The 22593-nt window shown below is 43.9% G+C and overlaps 1 long non-coding RNA gene across 3 annotated transcripts in view; it reads right to left on the reverse strand.

Moving 5' to 3' along the window:
* The window catches only part of LOC138820678 (uncharacterized), a 42221-nt gene that overhangs the window by 12694 nt on the left and 6934 nt on the right, over nucleotides 1–22593 (reverse strand). Inside the window, exons 6-7 of one of the 3 annotated variants that reach the window (XR_011369946.1) lie at nucleotides 22350–22567; nucleotides 20258–20340 (exon numbers count right to left, since the gene is read on the reverse strand). This is a non-coding gene — a long non-coding RNA (uncharacterized lncRNA). Of the gene's footprint in view, nucleotides 1–20257; nucleotides 20341–22266; nucleotides 22568–22593 lie in introns of those variants that run through there. The other 2 variants (XR_011369949.1, XR_011369943.1) reach the window with 2 other exon arrangements.

Consider the following 22593-nt stretch of genomic DNA (forward strand, 5'->3'; position numbering starts at 1 on the left):
GCTTGAAAGATACTATGTGTGTATGCTGGTACTAGGCTTGAACATAGGGCCTCAGGTTTGCTCCACTGATACTCTACCACTTGAGCCACACTAGTAGCCTGACTCTGCTAGTTATTTTGGAGATGGAGTCTCACAGATAATTTTTTTTGGCTTGGGCTGCCTTCGAACTTCAATCCTCCAGATCTCCCTCCTGAGTAGCTAAGATTACAGGCATCCAGCTTGAAATATACTGTTAAAGTATAAAAAGTAAACCAGACTGTGTTTTGCAGAAACAATTACAAATCACATATTTGATGAAGTACATAAAATATACATTTTCGTATATTCTGGATATCCAGAATATATAAAAACTTTTATAAATCAGTCAGAAGATTAACAAAACAGAACAAAACAAAACCTCCAGCCCGTAAAACAAGCAGAGACCCAGGGCAAGCACCATTGCGTGACTGCAGTCCTAGTTACTTAGTGTAAGTCAGGGGAAAGGTGTGGGTAGGTGGCTGGGGCAAAGGTCCCTGGTGTAATGTAGCCTTTCTCTCATAAGGGGGCGCAAGTTCACAGCCAACCAGCCAGCAGGAGTCTCAGGGCTTGAACAATACAAGAGCAAGTTCTTTAACAAGGTGAAGAATGAGGGCCTGATTAAGCGGCTCAGCCCTTAGCCAGCACAGGTTCAGGGCAGTGCATGAAATGTGTGGTTGGATACAGGATACATGGGCACTTAGTGGACAGTGCAAATAGGACCAACTTAGGTCATCCTACCAGTAACTGATGACTAATCATTGTAAAAGTAAGGTTTTCCATAAAGACTCCTAGATAAAGGACAAGTAGCAGAAAAGAGCTTTGCAGATTATTTTGCTTTTGTGATGCTAGAGATTGAATCCAGAGCTTTGTGTACACTAGCCAAGGGCTATACTGCTGAGCTGTGTGGCCAGCCCTTGCAAATCTTAGATAGTTATACATGCATGTATACTATGACCCTGCCATTTGTATTCTAGATACTCACCCCAAAGAAATGAAACCATATGTCCACACACCTGCTTAGACATAAATATTCTTAGAAACACTATTTGTATAATAGCCCCACACTGGATCTGGGCCAAATGTTGATTACCACGTGAATGAATACACAAATCGAGCTATGTCCATACACTAAAAAGGTCACGGAGCAACAAAGGGAGAATCAAACTGGCCCAGCATGCTGGTGCAGGCCTATAATTTTATCACTTGAGAGGATGAGGTAGGAGGATCACGAGTTCAATACCAGTCTGGGCTACATAGCCAGACCCTATCTCAAAAGCAAACCAACAAACAGAATGAATTATTGATAGTCTTAATTGTATGCATAGATCTCAAAATAAGGTACTGTATGAAATAGTCTAAGAAGAGCACATACTGTATGGCTTTATGGATATCCATTTCTTGAAAATGTAGACTAGTTTACTGTGATAGGAAGCAGATCTCAGAGCCTGGTGCTAGGCACCCATCCCTGTAATCCTAGCTACTCAAGAGGCTGAGACTTGGAGGCTAGAGGTTCAAAGCCAGACTGAGCAGAAATCTCCAAGAGATTCCATCTCCAAAATAAGCAGTATAAAGCTTTGTTGGAAGCATGGCTCAAGTGGTAGAGCACACACACACACACACACACACACACACACACACACACACACACACACACACAGAGTAGATCACTGGATTTGGGGGGTAACCAGTAGTGGGTATCAGGAAACTTTTAGAGTTGATGGCTATATTCATTAGTTTTTGTACATGTCAAGAACTTAAATTATACACTTTGAAGTATGTGGTTTATTGTATGTAAGTATGTGAGGCTGTACCTCCACAGAATATTAAAAATTAACAAGGTTACAAAACCAGACAAACATAAACCAAGATTCCTAGACCATACTGCTAATAAATAACGTCTACTTTGGGGACTTTCCAACCCATGGGTATACAAGGCCCACAAAATCATTTGGTACATGATGGAACAGATACATGGTTATTCTATGCTTCTGGGTCATGAGTCTGAGGCCATCTGCCTATATTAATAATTTTGTATAGCCCTCAAATGATGTTATAAATATCCAAATGGACCTTGGCAAAAAACCCCCCACACCATATTCCCCTCCTCTGCAATGCTAAATATTTAAAGCACTCCTTTAGTCTCCAAGGTGGTCACTATTTCATGACCAAAGGCGTGAGATGACCTCAGCAGAGCTGCACCATGGGTAAGTGACAGTTGGAAATCACCAAGTCCAGTGCACCTGCTGCTTCACACTGTTTCTGCCGTTTCCTTGACGTCTGAGGGCACCCTGGCCACAGCCTCTGCTGTCTCATGGAGCTCTGTGCTCCAGTTCTTGCTGCACACATCTTTTTCCATACATCAGTCCACCCCCAATTCCCATTCGTCACCCATGCCTCATTACTCAGCTGCTTACCTTCTCTACCTGAAAACAGGGAACAAATCAATTTGTAAATGCCCAGAAGAGAGCAGGACTGAGTAACTGCCAAGCATCTTTGTGAAAGCAAGGTCTTGCTGAGTGCTTGGATGGCAGCTCCTGCTTATTCTTACAAAAACAAGTGTTCAAAATCAAGACAGATACACCAGGATGTGTGGGACAGTTTACGGCCCAGGAAGCCCTTTCTTCTCTCTCTCTCATCTCTGTCAATCTTAGAAAGCTAAGTATTTACACCCTTGCTCCTCTCGCATTCAGACAAGGCAACTCATGCTGGCCATGAAGCTTGAAACAAAAGCCTGAAGAGCTGAGCCTGTGTTCAAACTCTTCCTTCTCTAGGAGTAGGGCTGCTTGAATTCCAGGTCTCACTTAGATCACAACAGAATGAACATTTGACCACTTCGTTTGATATAAGCATAAAGAAGCCTTTATAAAAAAACAAACAAACCAGGAGCTGGTAGCTCATTCCTATAATCCTAGCTACACAGGAGACTGAGACCTGAGGATCAAAATTTGAAGCCAACCAAAGGACAAAAGTATGTGAAACTTAATCTCCACTGAACTAGCAAAATACTGGACTGGAAGGTATGGATCAAGTGGTAGAACCCTAGCCATGAGCAACAAATCCAAGCAATAACTCAAGGTTCTGAGTTCAAGCCCCAATACCAGTGAAAAACTGAATAAAACAACACACACACACACACACACACACACACACACTAGGTTCTGACAACAGAAAGCAACTTTGTATCGTCACACATACACACACACACACACACACACACACACACACACACACACACACACACACACACACACACACACACACACACACACACACACACACACACACACACACACACACACACACACACACACACAAGGTTCTGACAACAGAAAGCAACTTTGTATTGTAAGAAAGGTCCAAGGAGGAACTAGAGGTCTATTATCAAGAATCATGTCAGGGAATTCTCCTTACAGAGTGCAGGCTAGAGACCACAGCCCATGCAGGTTGAGGTCCCTTTCCTTACCTGGTAGTCTCTGAATAGCAGAGTGCTAAGCTCACACTTCGAACACCTGACGATTGTGTGTCAGGTGGAGGAGAAATGGAATCTGCCTTGAACCTTGTTTTGATCAATGCAACTTTTTTTTTCTTTTGTCAGTTGTGGGGCTTGAACTCAGGGCCTGGGCACTGTCCCTGAGCTTTTTTGTACAAAGGCTAGTGTTCTACTACTTTGAACCACAGTTCCACTTCTGAGTTTTGGGTAGTTCATTGGAGATAAGGGTCTCGGGGACTTTCCTGCCCGGACTGGCTTTGAACTATGAACCTCAGATCTAGCCTCCTCAGTAGCTAGGATTACAGGTATAAGCTACCAGTGCCTGACTCAATGCAACATTTTTCATTTATTAGTCTGCTTACATATATAGTACAAAGCTTGAGGCATTATGTAAATTGCTGTTGTAATTGGGGAAAAGATGCTGGTCTGTAGGGTATGCTGGGTAGAACACTGAGTGGGGTAGTTATAAAAAGCGGTGCCTGCCTCTCCCTGCACTCTGAGGATATGTTTCTGTAAGTCTGAATTTTATTAACTATAAATGTTGTGGTATGAAACCTGTTAAACATGCTTTTATTTTGTGTATAAACTTTGAAAGAATGCAAATTCCATAAAAAGTGGTGCCTGCCTCTCCCTGTACTCTGCGGATATGTTTCTGTAAGTCTGAATTTTATTAACTATAAATGTTGTGGTATGAAACCTGTTAAACATGCTTTTATTTTGTGTATAAACTTTGAAAGAATGCAAATTCCTCTAAAGAAAGTGCAAAAGGGAATCATACCCAAGTTACAAATGTTTTTCTTTTCTTTTCTTCCTTTCTTTTTGCCAGTCCTGTCGCTTGACCTCAGGGCCTGAGCACTGTTCCTGAGCTTCTTTTGCTCAAGGCTAGCACTCTACCACTTGAGCCACAGCACCACTTCTGGATTTTTCTGTTTATGTGGTACTGAGGAATCGAACCCAGGGTTTCATGCATGCTAGGCAAGTACTCTACCACTAAGCCACATACCCAGCCCTACAAATGTTTTTCAATAGTGGTCTTAATTAGGTGTTGTCCCAGGATCTTCGTGTCTCGGACAAAGAATTGAGCAAGATGCACTTGAGTAAGGAAGTCTAACACATCATTTCAGATGTGGTTCAGATAGATGACAAATATAATAAGGAAGAGCTGGGTCCGTGGGTGAGTCCCCTATTCTATCTCCCTGCCCCAGAAAGAGGCTGGGATAAATTGTGTGGTGGGTTTATGCTACTTCTTCTTGGCTGGGCCTTTTTAGCAGGTAAAGTGAAATGCCCACGTTCCTTGGGTGGAAGGCTCTGCTTTAGACATTGTTTGAATGTGTGCCTTATGCTTCCTGTTGATCTTTCATCCCCACTGAGTGGGCCTGGAGGGTGGAAGCTTAATCTAACTGTGATGCTTGGAGTTGTGACCTTTAAAAAGTGATGAGGACGGGGCTGGGAAGGTGGCTCAGTGATAGAGCACTTGCCTTGCATACCTGAGGCCCTGGGTTCGATTCCTCAGCACCACATAAGCAAAAAGAAAAAAGCCAGAAGTGGCACTGTGGCTCAAGTGGTAGAGTGCTAGCCTTGAGCTGAAGAGCTGAGGGACAGTGCCCAGGCCCAGAGTTCAGGCCCCATGACCGAACCAAACATAAATAAATAAATAAAAAGTGATGAGGACTAGATAAAGTCATCTGAAGCCAGGTGTTGGTGGCTCCCACCTGCTATCCTAGCTATTCAGGAGGCTGAGATCTGAGGATCATGGTTCAAAGCCAGCCTACCTAGAACATCTGTGAGACTCTTCTCTCCGATTGATCACACAAAAATTCAGAAGTGGAGCTGTGGCTCAAGAGGTAGAGTACTAGTCTTGAGCAAAAGGAGCTCAGGGACAGCTCTCAGGCCCAGAGTTCAAGTCCCAAAACTAGAAGGATTGGAGTACTCATGACTGGTGGCCTTAATAGGAAGCGAGAGAGAACCCTGCATGGTGTACAAACCTCCACTTGGAAGGCTGAGGCAGGAAGATGGGGAATTCAAGGCCAGCTGGGGCCAGATAGTGAGATAGCAATTCAGAGAAGCCACATTTTAAGAACTCAATAGCCATACCAGGCTCAAAAGTTTACTGGATAAAGGGATATAACTGGTAAAGTATGGTAACATTTTTGTTTTTAATTTTGTTGTCATTGCTAATTTTGCTGTCAGGGTTTGCTTGGCTTACTCAATCATATGGTGCTCTACCACTTGAGCCACCACCAGCTCAATCTTTTGATAGTTGTTTTGGAAATGGAGTCTCTTGGACTTTTCTGCCTGGACTGGCTTTACACTTCAATCCTCAGGATTTTTGCCTCCTGAGTAGCTAGGCATGAACCACCAACCCACTGCCAAGAATGTTTTCTTTTTTTTTTTTTGGTCGGCCGTGGGGCTTGAACTCTGGGCCTGGGTGCTGTCCCTCAGCTCTTCAGCTCAAGGCTAGCGCTATACCACTTGAGCTACAGTGCCACTTCCAGTTTTCTGGTGGTTTATTGGAGATAGGAGTCTCACGGTCTCTCCTGCCCGGGCTGGCTTTGAACCGTGATCCTCAGATCTCAGCCTCCTGAGTAGCTAGGATTACAGGCGTGAGCTACCAGTGCCCGGCATCAAGAATGTTTTCTAAATGATGTTCTAGAATGTTCTCTCCCGGAGCAGCTATTGAATCATACTTAACCACTCCCTTCACCTTATTTTGTTACATCTTTTAATCTCCCAACAGATGGTCTGCTCCTACTGCAGCATTTAAAGGCATGTGCTTACCAAACAAAAATGGAGAATCACTAGGTATATTAGTAGCCAAGCCCCAGATTAGTTAGCTCTTTTGGGCAATAGATGCCTCAAATAATGGAATACAACACCAGGAAAGAGTAAAGTAAGATAGTTGATGTGAAGCTATTCCAGATAAATTTTAGATGTTTTATCATCAGCTTGGAAAGATATGAGTGATATAATTTAGTTATTGATATTGCTGAGCATTTGTCTGGGTATCATTCTATATTTCTCTCACCTTCAAAACAGATATTGAACTCAAAGCAAGCAAAAACCTCAGCAAAACAAACTCATCACACTGAACCAGTTATATTTGTTGAACTCCAAAAAACTAGTTTTAAATATGTTTTTTTAATTTAACTGAAAGCTGGGTGCTGGTGGATCATGCCTATAATTCTAGGTATTTAGGAGGCTGAAATCTGAGGATCACAGTTCAAAGTCAACTCTGGCAGGAAAGTCTGTGAGATTCTTATCTCCCATTAACCATAGAAAGCTGGAAGTGGAGCTGTGGCTCAAGTAGTAGAGCTCAGGGACAATGCCTAGCCCAAGTTTAAGCCCCAGTAGCAATACACACACACACACACACACACACACACACACACACACACACACACGTTTAACTGAGAATCTGAACTGACACAAAGAAAACCAAAAATGAAACAAAGGCCCACTTCTGAACAGTCTGATGTCAATTTTGTTGGTGGTGGTGGTGGTTTTTGGTCCATCTTCTTTGGGGTTTTCCCTTAGTCTCAGAGCCCAGGCTGGTAGTCTACATCCCATCACTGGGCTCCTCTAAGGCATGGAAAATTAATATATGTCCCTGGGGAGAATGGAGGGAAGGGCAGAGAAACATCAACCAAACAATCATTATCTTCTTATGATGTGGTTGAAAGGCAATGAGGCTTGTGTGTTTATTTTACAGAATGTGCAGAGGGAATCATTTAAGACAAACTTCCAAGCTGACAGGACAGGGCAATGTGTCCCTAATCAACGCTTACAACATGTCCAGGCACCTTGATTGAGAACATGCTTAAAAGCCATCGCCCTGAGCGAGAACCTATCCAGCAACCTGTTCCACCTTGTCCTACTCAGAAACAGATTCCCCCCTCCCCCCCGCTTAAATGATAGGCCATTATTATATACCCAGAAAAAGATCTGAGGCTACTGAATGTGGGTGTCATGCTGTCTTTCATTCAAAGCAATTCAATGAAGAACAACCAGAAGAGCCATGTTTCATTTCTTTTGCTTAAACAGCCAATGGTGCGTCAAAATGGTACACGGGTAAGAACTAGTCTAGCTGCTGCAGTGAGAATTTCCATGGGCCAAAGTGAAGAAAGTCTACCCCCATACTCTACCTTTTTCTGTGCTTGTGCTAGTACTTGGGCTTGACCTGTTCTTGCTTGGCCTTTCCACTCAAGGCTCTATCACTTCAGCCACACTTCTACTGATGTCCTTTTGGTTGGTGGTTAGTGGGAAAAAAGAATCTGAACTTCCCTGTCTGGGCTGGCTTTGAACCACAATCCAAGTATCTCAGCTTCCTGCATAGCTAGGATTACAGGCATGACCACTGGTACCCATTGCACCTTGCATTGTTTTAGGTTTTCCCACCAGTGAAATGGTATAATCATAGCTGTATGATGAGATCAAGCAAGGTACTTCTTGGTGCATAGATAGTATTCAATCAATACTTTCTCTCCCCAGTTGGCAAAGGCAAAATACACCCCTCCAGTTGATCTTTTATGTACTTGCTGGGTCTTTTCCAAATTGACCTTGTCAATTCTCTGTAAATCATGAGCCGCTTTGGTCTCTAGAAATGTTTCCATGGGCTGGTGGCCAACAATCGAAGCACCAGCATACCGCAGGGTTTTCTGCTCTTGTCCCAAAATCAGTGGTAAGATACTATCAGCTCTTGTGACTCCAATATTAATCTGTTCTTAAAGGCACGCAATCTATCAGAAAGTAAAGGGGCCTTAATTAGAGCTGTATATGAAGATGTGTGTGCACTACTGATGAACTTCTTGGGATAAAATTTCTAGATTAGCCAGGCACTGGTGGTTCATGATTGTAATCCTAGCTACCTAGGAGGCTGAGATCTGAGGATTGTGGTTCAAAGCCAGCCCCATCTGGAAAGTCTGTGAGACTCTTATCTCCAATTAACCACCAGAAAACTGGAAGTGGTGCTGTGGCTCAAGTGGTAGAGTGCTTGCCTTGAGCTGAAGAGCTCAGGGACAGCATCCAGTCTCAGATTTCAAGCCCCACGACCGACTGAAAAAAAAATTCTTAGAAGTAGAATAATCGGTTAGCAGAGCCTACATATTGTAAAGGCTTTGTTCTAGAACATACTGTGAGATGGAGCTCAGAAATATGCTACTGACAGTGTGAGAATGGCCTCTTCCCTCATTAAGTCCAAGCAATGCCATTTTCCCTTATTTTTGATAATATGAAATTGTGCAATGTCTATTTTTCATGCTTTGGTAAACTTTTTTCCTATGTATTTATTGGCAATTTGAGTTTATCTATTTGGTGCCAGTCCTGGGGTTGAAATCAAAGCCTGGGTGCTGTCCTTGCAATTCTTTTTCTCAGGGCTAACACTCTATGATTGGAGCCTCAGCACCACTTCCAGCTTTCTCTGAGTAGTTTATTGGAGATAAGAGTCTCATGCACTTTCCTGCCAGGTCTGGCTTTAAACTGTGATCCTCAAATCTTAGTCTCCTGAGTAGCTAGGGTTACAGACATGAGCCACTAGTACCTGTCTATTTTTTGTTTGTTTGTTTATGTGTTTGGCTCATTATTGTTTGATGGCTAAGTTTTTTCCTTATGGCTTTATAAAAAATTTTGGTAGTACTCCTAGACATCGGCATATTGGTAATACCTACCACTCAATCTCTCAGGAAGTGGAAACAGGATGACTACAAGTATGTAGCCAGCCTGGGCTACATAGAGACAGTCTCACCAAAACAACAGCAAAACCTTGGCTGTATAAATGTATCAAAAACTCTTTGGGTGTTTTATTGGTATGTTATTTAGATTTTAAGGTTTATTATTCTATTTTCCAGAATTGCCTGAAAAGTAGCAGCCATTTGTCCATCCAATAAACATTTACTGCTTGCCAACCATATGCCAGGCTCTGTGTCTGGTATTGGCATCAGGAGAGAAAAGTCTCTGCCCTCTAAGAGATTCTAGCTTAATGAGGAACAGATACAAAAGCAAAACAAAACAAAAACCCAGTACCATTCAAGAGGGTTATACAGGTTGAATATTCCTAATCTAAAAATCCAAAACCTGAATTGCTGTAAAGTCTGAAACTTTTTGGTCCCTGACCTGACAGTGCCTCTCCCACAGCACGAGTTGAAGGAACAACTCTTAGCAGTCAAGTGGCAGAAGAGATGCAACACAAGTTTGAGGTCAGCCTAATTCATATAATGAGATCTCATCTCAAAAAACAAACCACCAACAACCCCCACCCCCACACATAACCATATAACAGAGATGTGACAAGCTATTGTGAGATGGTCAAATTTGGGCCATCACCTGTTTTTTGTTCGTTTTTGTTTTCTTTTTTGGGTAGTCCTGGGGTTTGAACTCAGGACTTCACATTTGCTAAGCGGGTGCTCTGCATATCTCTCTTTTTTTGGGGGGGGGGTCCAGTCATGGGGCCTAACTCTGGGCCTGGGCACTGTCCCTCATCTCTTCAGCTCAAGGCTAGCACTCTACCACTTGAGCCACAGCGCCACTTCCGGCTTTTTTTCTGCTTATGTGGTGCTGAGGAATCAAACCCAGGGCCTCAGGCATGCAAGGCAAGCGCTCTACCACTGAGCCACCTTCCCAGCCCCTTGAACCACATCTCTAGAGTAGCTTTTTTGGTTGGTTAGTTTGGAGACAGAGTCTCATGAACTTTCCGGCCCTGGCCAGTCTCAAACCCTGATCCTTCAGATCTCAGCCTCCTAAGCAGCTAGGATTACAAGTGTGAGCTACTGGTACCCATCTTCCCAGCACCTGTTGTATAAATAAAGTTTTATTGGAACATAGCAGTGTCCACTCATTCATGCATTGTCTTTGCTACTTTTGTGCTCTCATGGTAGAGTCGAGCAGTTTTAACGGAGACCACAGGGCCTACAAAGACTAAACCTATTGCTATTTGATTCTTTACAGAAAATGCTTGTTGACCTGAGGAGGGGAGGAAAAAACTTAACTTGATCAAAGCTCTAGACAAGTTAAGGTCATAATTGAGAGAAAGACTTAAGATTGCCCAATGCCAGGTCTGCGCTAATTACATCAACCTACTAAGATTTGTTAAGCACCTACTGGGGCTACAAATTGAAAGTTGACAGGGGTTGAAGCTGCTCTCTGAGAGCACATACCCAGCAGGGAAGTCAGGCAGGTAAAGAACCATTCAGAAAAATCTATCACAGAAACAAGCACTGTACACGAAAGAGAACAGAGCAAGTGCTTTTTACACCTGTAGTAGTGGTGGGAAGAGTTCCTTTGTGCCTTGCCAGCATCTAGCGCCCTTTCTTCTACCAACAGCACCCAGGTTTCCCCATCGGCAGCCATCTCCTTCATGGAGTGAGGCTGAGGCTGACCTCACCATTTGATTCCAGGCCTAGCCAGAGCGCCCATCTCACAGATGCCCAGATGACAGCAGGCTGTTCACAAGATTCACCTTCATATGCTCCCAGGATCTTCTGAGGAAAGGGGGAATACTGTCCCTGGAGCAGTTAAGCTGGTGGACTTTCATCCAGGAGCTATTGATGACCAGCACTGGGAGTTCCTGGCTAGGAGGGAACCTCCCAGTGAAACTAACAAAACCAAGTGCCAGAGGGGGAATCCTTTGAGCCCAGATCCAAATCTGGGCTCTCCGGGCTTCCAGGAAAATTCCTGTTCACCTTGAACCTCCTGAAGTTAGGACTCTCATTGTTGCTTAATAACTCTGGCCAATAACTTCTTGTTTTCCTAAGCAACAGTCACCCAGCTCCCCTCCAAGAGTCCTTGCCTCCCCGCACATACAGCTCACCGCCTGCTGCTGGCATCTGCATCCTCCATCTAAGAATGCAAATTTCAGAGACCAATAGTGCCAACGGCATGTAGGAGAGAAGCCAGCCGGGATTGATAATGAATCCATGCGTACTGCGTGAACCATTCTGCACTTACTCAAAAACTCATTCAAGGTTTATTATAAATACATTGCTCTTGGTATCGTATCTGTCACTAGCTAAACCATGCCAATATTTCCATTTGGGATCTTGATAGACTTGGGACGCTGGCAATCCTGCTTCTCAGAGGGGACTGTTAACAGATGTTATGGATTGAATGTATTCAGAACATCTGGAAGCAGAAGACCCACTTCCCTGGGAGGGCCTGCTGGAGTCTGGACCCCATTGTTTGCAGAAGGTCTTGATTTCAGACAGTTTTGCCATTTCCTTTAAAATCAGGGAATCTAGTTAGTTATATTGGGCAAGTTTGAATTTTCTCTTGTTCCTTCATTTTACTTTGTATTTCTGTACAAATCTGCAAAGCAGATTTTAAGGTCTCAGAAGATGGGAAACTATTCATAAGTATTTATGTAAATTATAAATGACATAGGTATAAAACTTACTACATTAAGATACATAATATAGCCTGTACGTACAAAAAAATCAGGGCAGGGCTGGGAAGGTGGCTCAGTGGTAGAGCGCTTGCCTTGCATGCCTGAGGCCCTGGGTTTGATTCCTCAGCACCACATAAGCAAAAAGAAAAAAGCCGGAAGTGGCGCTGTGGCTCAAGTGGTAGAGTGCTAGCCTTGAGCTGAAGAGCTGAGGGACAGCGCCCAGGCCCAGAGTTCAGGCCCCATGACCGGACCCCCCCCAAAAAAATCAGGGCACCTAGGATGGGCATCTCAGCTGGGAAAAGGAAAGTTGACAGCCCAATGTTAAATCAGATCTTGGGTCTCCAACACCTGTTGCTTTAGGATCTCTTGCAGAGCTTTCTGGAAGAGCTGGCTCCAGTCTCTGTGTCCTCAGAATCTTAGGACTCTGGATCAGTAGGTGTGGGGAAAGCAGTCCTGACTTTCATAAAGCTCTCCAGTTCTTAAGGACAGCCATGTTGCAGAAGCATCAACGTGACACATTGAGATACCAGAATCATCTTCTTCTTCAAGGATTCCCTGTTTGTCAGGCTAGGCTCCCCCTAGCTTCTAAGGCCCTTCCCTGGAACCATTCTCTGCTGTGGCCTATGTGGTGTTGGCTCCACTGAGAAGCAACATGTGAAACCACAGATCTAGTACAACCCTGGCTCTTGCCACGAGGGAAATCAGTTTGGGACCGGCGAGGCCGGGGGAGTTTCTCACAGTGAGCTCAGGGCTTAGTCACCAGGATGCAACTCTGGGCAGTTGGAAACTCTCCTGGGCTTGGTGTCACATGCTTCTGGGGATTGGGTAGGGTGTTATCCTACAACTCGCTCACCCAGCCCTCTACCCCTGCTGGATGGGTTCTCTGTTGCAAGCTTTTCCTCCATCTTGATAGGTAAGAAGTTGCCGCCCACCGACGAAAGGATCTTCTTCCTAGTTCCCCACCCTTACTTACATGCTATCTGTTGGGAACATTGATTGTGCGTTATTAATATCGTTAACATTGATGGTGTAGTTCACTGGTTCCGGCGTTTATAAATAAGTTCTCCTTGCCCTGCCTGGATGGGATGAATATGGATGATGGTCACCTGCTCTACCTGCCCCCTAACCCTTGCCTCTCCCCTGCCCATCCCAGAGTTTCATAGACTCACTTAACCCCTGACTCAGGCCTAGCTCTGTCCAGTCCAGTGGGTTGGCAAGAATGAGTGGTGGAGCCCACAGACCATTACTCAGGGGAGCGTGGTGGTGAATCACTAGGAAAGGCTCCTTCCCCAGTCTGGCTACTCTGCTTTAGGCTGTGCCAGGAGACAAGAATAATAATACCCTTTGGAATTGTCTCTTAAAAATAGAACCAGTGGCTTCTGTAGTGGTAAGAGGATGAGTCCTGGCAATCAGGTATCCTGGGTCTCAGTCCAGCTGGATTGCAATTCACCATAGGACATTGGCTCCCGATGTATACATCAGCCATTGGAAGGGATTGGCCATTTGAAGTGGGACTCCCAAATGTGTAACGGTTCTACACTATATAAACCAAGGCACCGTATGACAAGAATTCCTATACACATTCTCACAACATGCTCCATAGAGGTTCAGGGTTCATAAATACCCTGACATCCAGTCATAGACTCCCAACAAAGAATCCCTGGTCCAGGGGTTTTCTTTGTTGAATAAGTCTATGAAATCTGTTCCTTCCAAATATTACTCTTTGAAAAGCAAACTTTTAAAAAAATGTTTTCCTTTATCATGAATCAGTCTTTGTGTAAAGTTCAGTATTCATGAGAAGAGAGAGAGAGAGAGAGAGAGAGAGAGAGAGAGAGAGAGAGAGAGAGAGAGAGAGAGAGAGAGACAGAGACACAGACAGAGACACAGACAGAGACAGAGACACAGACACAGACACAGAGAGAGAGACAGAGAGAGAGAAGGCCTTGGGCTCTGGAGAGGCAAATGTACTGAAGAGCTGACCAGCAAGGGGAGACAAATGATCAAAGTGGTTCAGCTTCAGAGCCTGCCAGCAAACACCCACTCCTCCACTCCCTGCCCTGGCTTGTAGGGGCAGTCATTCCCTCAGACCCAGGAAGCAGTCGTGTGTCTAATTCAGCCCTGGCAATCCTATGTCTCTTTGTGTTTCCAGCCCCAGAATTGAACAAAATGACCAAAGGGAAGTCAGCTCATGGCCTCTGACTCCTGTCACTAAATTCCTAAAATAAGACAGAGCCTCTGAAGGAGAAGTAGTTGTGCTCAGCCCTGTCTCTGTTCTTTGGAAAGTTACTGTGAGGGTTTATGACCTTGAGATGCCAAATATGAACATGGAAAAATGGAAAGAGAGGCTGAAGAGACAGGGCTCTTGATGAGCTCACTGGACCTCTGAACGGCCCTGAGACTTCTATTCCCTTCAGAAGGAAGACAATAAACACCTTCTCAAAAATTTTTAATTTAATTTCTTCTTTGTCAGCTGTGGGGGATTGAACTCAGGGCCTGGGTTCTGTCCTGAGCTTTTCTGCTCAAGGTTAGCAATCTGCCACTTTGAATCACATTTCTACTTCTGGTCTTCTAGTGGTTAATTGGAGATAAGAGTCACCTGGACTTTCCTGCCCAGGTTGGCTTTGAAAAGCAATCCTCAGACCTCAGCCTTCTGAGTAGCTAGGATCACAGGAATAAGCCGCTGGTGCTCAGCAATAAGCACCTACTTTACTTACGCCATTGCTGAATGAGGTTTTGGTTACCTGTAGCCAATAGCATTTCTCACTGCAGCAAGGGAGCAGTCATAGATCTCCAGTATATACAGAGTCAATGTACCATTATGGCCCAGAAAAGGAATGACCCCTCTTAGCTTGGAGGACAAATGGGACTGAGGAAGGCTTGAAGAGATGATAGCCTTGAACTATATGCTCTAAAAGATTGCTCATTCTTGTTTTACTACCTTAGAATTAAATTACCAGTGCCCAATACAAGGCAAGATCCCAACATATGTTTGTCAAATGAGTATCCAAAATGTATATGAAATAATGGACAATTCCATGTTTAACACAAGTGCCCAGAGCTCAATGAAGTCCCACGTAGCATTTCTAAGAGGCCCCTGGGCAATCTCCCACATGCACACGGTAGAGGACTGGTGAGACTCACCCGCTTCCTCCAAGAAGCTGGACCCGGTGGCAAGATCAAATCCCTGTTCTGGTTGTCCTCCCTTTCCAAGAGTCTCACCAAGAAAAGACGGATTATCTGTTTCCGTTTCCTGCTTTCCTCAAGATATCAGAAAGGGACTGAGAGGAGAGGGCTCTGTGCCTAGTACAGTGTTCAGCCGGGGAGGCCCCAGGGCCCCTCTGGAAGGCTAAAATAAGCACAAGGCTGCAGCTGTAGTGTCTGTAAGCTAGCATTTGGTTCTATATTTGAATGCCTGTTTAGCCAGCTGATTCACAAAACTTTCCATCTATTAACCAAGCAGGAGAAAAGAAATTCTTTTTTTGGATGGGGGGTCCAGTCATGGGGCCTGAACTCTGGACCTGGGCGCTGTCCCTCAGCTCTTTCAGCTCAAGGCTAGTGCTCTACCACTTGAGCCACAGCACCACTTCCGGCTTTTTTCTTTTTGCTTATGTGGTGCTGAGGAATCGAACCCAGGGCCTCATGCATGCAAAGCAATCACTCTACCACTGAGCCACCTTCCCTACCCAAGAAAAGAAATTCTTAAGAGATGGCATGGTAGTGAGTGATTAGGTAGTGGTGGTGAGGATACTGGAAAAGTCAACTTGAGTTCCTCCGTCCTGTGTGAATTGTTTCATAACAAGTATGCAACATGGCAGCCATGAGGCATCTAAGAGGAGAAGCCAGGAGGCACAGTATCCAATTTCACACCTCGGTTACTGGGAAGAAGGGTGATCCTGTCTGATATCTGCCACTAACGTTTGTCTCTAGATCATGTGGCCAGAGTTTAGGGGTTGTAATTAAACTTGAAGGGCCTGTTTGTCTCTGATTCTCTGACCCCAGCTGGGCATCTAATAATTGAATACTGTTTTGATACCAGCCGTCAGCATTGCTTTGCACACCAGTTCTAAGTCCTAGGTCTCTAGGTATTTCTGCCTTGTATGGCTATAAATTTAGAAAATCTCCTTGTCCCCTTTCCTGTTCTGGTTCAAGTTTGCTAGAATGATTTAGAGAACTAAAGGAGATACTATCCTTACTATTAGAGTTTATTATAAAGGGTAGGGATCAACAGCCAGGTACAATGATGCAAGAAATAAGGTCTGCAGCACAAGAGCCTCTGTCCTCAGGATGACCTGGCAGTTGGATGTGTAACCTAATTAAATCATTGGCCACAGGTGATTACACTCAATCTCCAGCTTCTCTCCCCTCACCAGAAGTGGGGAGGCTAAAACTTTCAGCTCTCTGACCACTAATAATTATTAGTAAATAATAATCAGCAGTAGCGAAGTCTTGGAGGGGCATTTAATCCTGTACATTCACTTAATTCACTTTAATCCCACTGCAATGAAAACTCCTAGCCCTCTTTAATAGTTCTGAAATGAGAACAGGAGCTCCCTCCTGGTGGACAAAGGGTGACACAGGCTTGACTAGCAGAATAAACACTAGACCTCACCCTGTTCACATCTCACCCGTCCTGGGCACAAGGCCCTCACAGCCCTGTGGACTGTGGCTTCACAGAATCTACCCTGAGATTGGTACCATGGGCACCTTAGCTGATGGAGTGACTTGAGGCCATAAGCCTGAACTTCCTCAGGCTTATGATGCTTAAGGTGCTCCTTAGACGCCACCTGACGTCCAGTCGCTGCTGCTGTAGAAAGACATATACGTTCCAAGAAATACCTGTGTTGTATGTAGCTGTGTGATTGAAAACATCAGGCCTGCACTGGGACCATAGCTGATTTGGTAGGGAACTACTTGTCTAGCTAGTGTGAGGAGGCCTTCAGTTCAGTCCCCAAGACCAAGGGGGCACACACACACCCTAAAATAACACAAATAACAAGACTGAGAGAAAAATGAGTTTATGGCCTAACACATCAATAAAAAAGATAAGAGGGCCAAGGATGTGCCTTAGAAGTAAAGTGCATATTTAACATGCTTAAGGACCTGGATTCAATCCCCAGCATTAAAAAATAATAAAAGAAATGAGAAATGATAAGACTGAATCATCTTACACACATAGAAACTCACAAGCATCACAGTAAACACGACACCTTACCTTACAAAAGACTTGATGTGTGCTTATCGGAAAAAGAGGAGGAAGAAAAGTTATCTTGATTAGAATGACAGCTGTCCCTACCAGCTGTGGGTAGAAGTGCCTCACAACAAACCTGCAGAACTGAGGCAAAACTGAAGTACATTCAGTGTGGTTCCATTGATAACACTGAATTTTATTGGTGTGCAAGGATCTTTAAAGACAGCAATGGCTAAAAAAAGCCCCTCACCCTTCTCAGGTCCAGAAACAACTTACAACAATGAGCCATACCACTCATGTGTAACTAAGATGAGTCTTTGTGGATGCCCTTAGGTAGCCCACAGCAAGGCCCCAGATCTTCTAATTTCCCTCTTTGCCCTTGAATGATGAGCTAAATTGTTCTCTCCTTCTGATCAATCAGAACCATTGTGATGTTTCTCTTCTTCTAGGCCTCTGAACATTGCCTCCCTCCCCTCCCCTAAGCCAGATTCTCTGACCCACTGAGTCCGTCACACAAGTCTTTCTGCCTGACTCCCACACCCATTTCCCTTTTTTACTTGGCTATAAAGGAAAAACTGGTTTTGTTAACCTTTAAGATGCTTAAGAATCTCATAGTTGGAGCATTTGCCCTTTCACCATAATCTTCTTCTTCCTTATCCCTAAATCCACCTCGCTGTTTGTTTGTTTTTGTTTTTGTTTTTCAGACAGGCTCTTGTTAGGCAGCTCAGGCTTGAACTCTCTGTAGCCCAGGCTCACCATGAAGTCAGACCCTCTTACTTCACCTTCCCTGTGCTGTGCTGCAATTATGATACATTAAGTTAACTTATGAAAAGAGAGATGTCAATGAATATTTTGAAAATCCTCCACATTTTGATCAGTTCCCATCTTTTCTATGGCTTCAAGTAAAGTGTGTTCTTCACAGGTCTGCTTCCCCTTAAGAATGTACTGCAGATTCATAAAAACCACTGAAACTCAAGGTTTCAGGGATTTAAAAATCACCCTCTCCAACACCCCCTATCTTACAAAGAAATGATCTTATTATAAACTTTGGAGGAGATGTTCAAATTGAAGACCCTCAAGCACCATCAAGACCTGGTACACCCCGGTCTCAGGTGTGCTTGTTGCGTGGAATCAAAATAAATCACAAACCTGCAGGGAGGTGGTGTGAAGGTTATTGAGCCACAAGATCTTGCTGGGTAGCCTCTTGATGGGTACCAAATGATCAGCAGCTGTTCTTTTCTAAGGCCAACTGAGGCTAGGGGGTTTAAGTTCAGGAATTGAGAATTTTCCTAACATACATGAAGCCCTGAGCTTGTTCCACAAAAGAAAAGCAAATACAAATAGGCCAAAAAAAAACTTTAATGCTGATCAACACCTCCTATTGTTTCTCTCTCCAGATGTTTCCTAAACAGCAAAAATACAGAGGCAGCATTGTGCCCCAGAGAAGACTGAGCCTGGTCTGCTTTTCTCATTTGGTTGTTTTTGCCTATCTCATGGTGATGCAGATTATAAATCACCAAATTACAGACTCTAAAATGTGATTCCTCTGGGAGTTTTTAATCTACCCAAGACCCAGACAGGCACAGCAGGGAAATGTGAAAATATCTCAGCTTCATTAGGAGAAATTTATAGATGCTTACGGTTGTCATGGTGACCAGCACACAGGAACTATTTGTAGATGTCAATACCTGTTGAATATCTCAGGTAAGAGACAGAGTGTATGTAATGGACTATGTAGTTACCAGGATGCTTAGTACATGCCAATTTACCAACTTCTCACCCCTTATGCGGTAGTTAGTATCATACCATCTAGAATGGAGAAAACCGAGATTCCAAAGGTGCTGAGCCATTTATTGAAAATCATACAGATCTCATCTGGACTTGTTCTTCTGGCACTGAAGAAACTCTATGAGTTGGACTTTTTAAAATAGTGAAGAAGCCGAGTGGCTCATGCCTGTAATCCTAGCTACTCAGGAGGCTGAGATGTGAGGCTCAGGGTTGGAAGCCAGCCCAGACTAGAAAGTCCATTAAACTCTTATCTCCAATTAACTACTTTCTAGAAAACCAGAAATGAAGCTGGGGCTCAAAGTGGTAGAGCACTAACCTTGAGCAAAAAGAGCTCAGGGACAGCTCCCAGGCCCTGAATTCAAGCTCCAAGACTGAAAAAATAAATTGAAGAAGCATAGGCTGACTCAAGTGGCATGATAGGGCTCTAAAATTGTGCAGAGCTGTGCATGGTGGTACATGCCTGTAATTCTAGTACTCAAGAAACTGATCATGCATTTGAAACCATACATTTGAAATCAGTTGGAGCTGCATAGCAAGATTCTAATCTCAAACAAAACAAGCCCTGTGCAGACATGCGCATCTTCCTGGGAAAGTTCAGCAGTAGGGGTGGATCAGGAGGACACCAACCTCCCTAGGCTGACACCAGTCCTAGTGCCCAGCCCTTCTGTTGCTCTTTGCTTAATCATCTCCATGCAGGGTGGCATCCTGGCTAAGCACAGGCAGCCAGATGCGAAAGGTCAATTCTTGTTCCATTTAACAAGCCTGATGGTGTGTATGGGTTCTTTTAGAAGCACACCCCAAACAAAGATTTGAGCAAGTTTTGATCTGGAAGATGCAGATAGATGTAGGAGAAGACAGAAGAGTCTCCCATGGAAGAAGTGACCCCATGGATCCTCAGTTTCCCCTCTTCATAGTGTCAGTTACCCCGTAGTCAACTGAAAATACTAAATGGAAGACTGGGTGCTGGTGGCTCATGCCTGTAATCCTGGTTACTCAAGAGGCTAGATCTGAGGATCATGGTTTGAAGCCAGCCCAGGCAGGAAAGTGCCTGAGATTCTTATCACCAATTAACCATCAGAAAATTGGAAGTGGTGCTGGGGCTCAAAGTGGTAGAGCACTAGTCCTGAGCAAAAGAGCTCAGGGACACTGCTCAGGCCCTGAGTTCAAGACCTACAACCACTAACATCAACAACAAAAACCTAAAAGGAAAATTCCAAACATAAAGAGTTCCCATGTTTTAAATTTCATGATGAATTCTGGATTCTCAGGTTGTCTTGAAACTGAATTTTTTAACTCTAAAACTCCAGGAATCCCACCAGTCAGGTCTGGCCACTCAACCCTCTATACCAAATATAGAGACATGGTGAAAGATAAAGAGAGATTTATTATGTGTCAGATTTATTACACAGGGAGAGAGCACTTTAGCACATCTTCAGCCATCTTCAGGGATCCAGACATTTGTCTTAGTTTGAATAGGAAGAACTGGGGCAGGAGAAAGAGAGCTGCATAAGGATTTACACATTTCCTGGTCACAGGTGTGGCCTGGTTGGCTGACATATTTAGTCTTTGTCTCTGGAAGAACTTATCAATGCTTCAACCAATGGGGGGAGCAGGAACAAGTCAGTCACCATCATCTGGCAGGTGTCTGTTCTGAGATTTTGGTTTTTCTCTCCTTGGGGGGGGGCAGTGTTTGCCACAAGATGATAAAAGGAGGTACTGCCAGCTTTTGTCAAAAGATGCTTTGATAAATCCTATCTGAAGATCAAGGTGACTGTACATGACTGAAGGACACATGTAAAGTGGGGGAAATAGAATGTCTAGCCTTTATCCTGCTTTTAGTTAATGCATGGCCCCAGTAAAGGGAGATTTTAAGTTTCTTCTTACAATCACACTACAAAATAAAGTAGATAGCACCTTTCCCTGGGTTACAGTACGTGTTCTTCACCTCTCTTCATCCCACCTCCTAGCCATTGTGTCCTCCTAGTTCATCACCAGAAGAGCGAGCAGGGTATTGAGTGGGTATTTTGAGACAAACAGACCCAGAGATCACATAGACATAATTTTCTTGTAGAATTTTGTTATAGTCCTTTATAATTAGCCATGGTTAATCTCTTACAATGCCCAATTTAAAAGCTTTTATCATAGGTATGCATAGGAAAAAGAAACCCTACTGTGTATATGTACATGTAAGTCAGATTTCAGGCATCCACTGGGAATCTCTGACTGTATTCCCACAGATAAGAGGACTATATCTTTATAATGGCCAATAGACATATGAAGAAATGCTCACCCTCTCTAGCCATAAAAGAAATGCAAATCAAAACAACATTGAGATTCCACCTCACCCCAGTTAGAATGGCTATAATCAAGAACTCTAATAACAACAGATGCTGGAGGGGATGTGGACAGAAGGGAACCCTACTGCATTGCTGGTGGGAGTGTAAACTTGTTCAACCACTTTGGAAAGTAGTATGGAGGTTCCTCAAAATACTCCACATAGAGCTCCCCTATGACCCAGCAATCCCACTGCTGGGCATTTACCCGAATGATCACAAACAAGACCATACTAAAGCTATTTGGAAATATTATATTAAGTGAAGTAAGCCAGGCCCAAAGAAACATAGGTCCCATGGTTTCCCTTATTTGCAATAACTAGTATATGTCTGGGACAAGCAGAAAAGGTCAGATAAGATGATGTTAAGTGAAATGAACCCCAAGATAGGGACACGTGGTTTTTTATTCCTTGCTATTGTTTCTAATGTATTTATAAGGTTCCATGTGATATTTTTTGTTTCTTTGTATATTCCTCCCCCACAGTATAACCCCTGTTTTCACTGTATTTGATATTGGTATAATATGGGGAGGAGAAGGGAAAAAACAAATTGTTTAAATGGGGATACAGACTGACCCATTGCAACAATGAGATGTACAAGACGCTATGTCGAAAAATGAACTTTACAATTTAGGCGGGGGGAGGGTCCCCCTTCCCCCCGCGGCGTGTAGCCAAGGAAGTGGGAGGGAAAGGATGGTAGGGGAAAAACAAAAGAGGAGGCAACAATGCTGGGTAAGAAATGTACTCATTACCTTGCTCATATAACTGTAACCCCTCTATACAGTATTTTCACAATAAAAAACTTAATTAAAAAAAGAGGACTATATCTTTATGTACCGCTACCCCATTGTGTCACTGGAGTTTAATCTCCTGAGGGAAACTCAGCATAAAACACACCTTGGAATTAGCATGCCCCAAAGTGGAAGGAATGGAGGTATTTATATAGCAACACCCTTGTGTCACTGGCTGGGGGCTGCTCTCTGGGGTGTAAGAGTTTTTGGTATCTTTCACACTCCCCTGTGTCTAGTAAGAGCCATCTTTCCTGAACTTCCTAGAAGAGAAAGCTTTCTGGATGATGGATGCAGATACTGGTAAGTGGCAAAAAACCTGGGGGCCACTATGAGGTCTCCTGGGTGGGGGCAACGATGGCTTCTCTTACCTCAGAGTTTCAGGGACACATGAAGAAAAGCATTGGAACCTGGTGTGAGAATCTGCCTGGTAAGTGGGCTGCTTGAGGAAGAGGAAAACCCAGGTCTGACTTGTGGTCCAAGAGGAAAGCTTCTATTCACACCACTCTTCATTTCAGATTCCAAATGTGTGTGGCTTTCTTCTTCACATTGAGCTATTCTTCAAGGCTTTAGACACCAATGGGATGTCCTGTAATCCAGTGATAAGATTCAATT

The sequence above is a fragment of the Dipodomys merriami genome, unplaced genomic scaffold, assembly GCF_024711535.1.
Source record: "Dipodomys merriami isolate MVZ:Mamm:240054 unplaced genomic scaffold, mDipMer1.0.p SCAF_11, whole genome shotgun sequence".
Taxonomy (NCBI): domain Eukaryota; kingdom Metazoa; phylum Chordata; class Mammalia; order Rodentia; family Heteromyidae; genus Dipodomys; species Dipodomys merriami.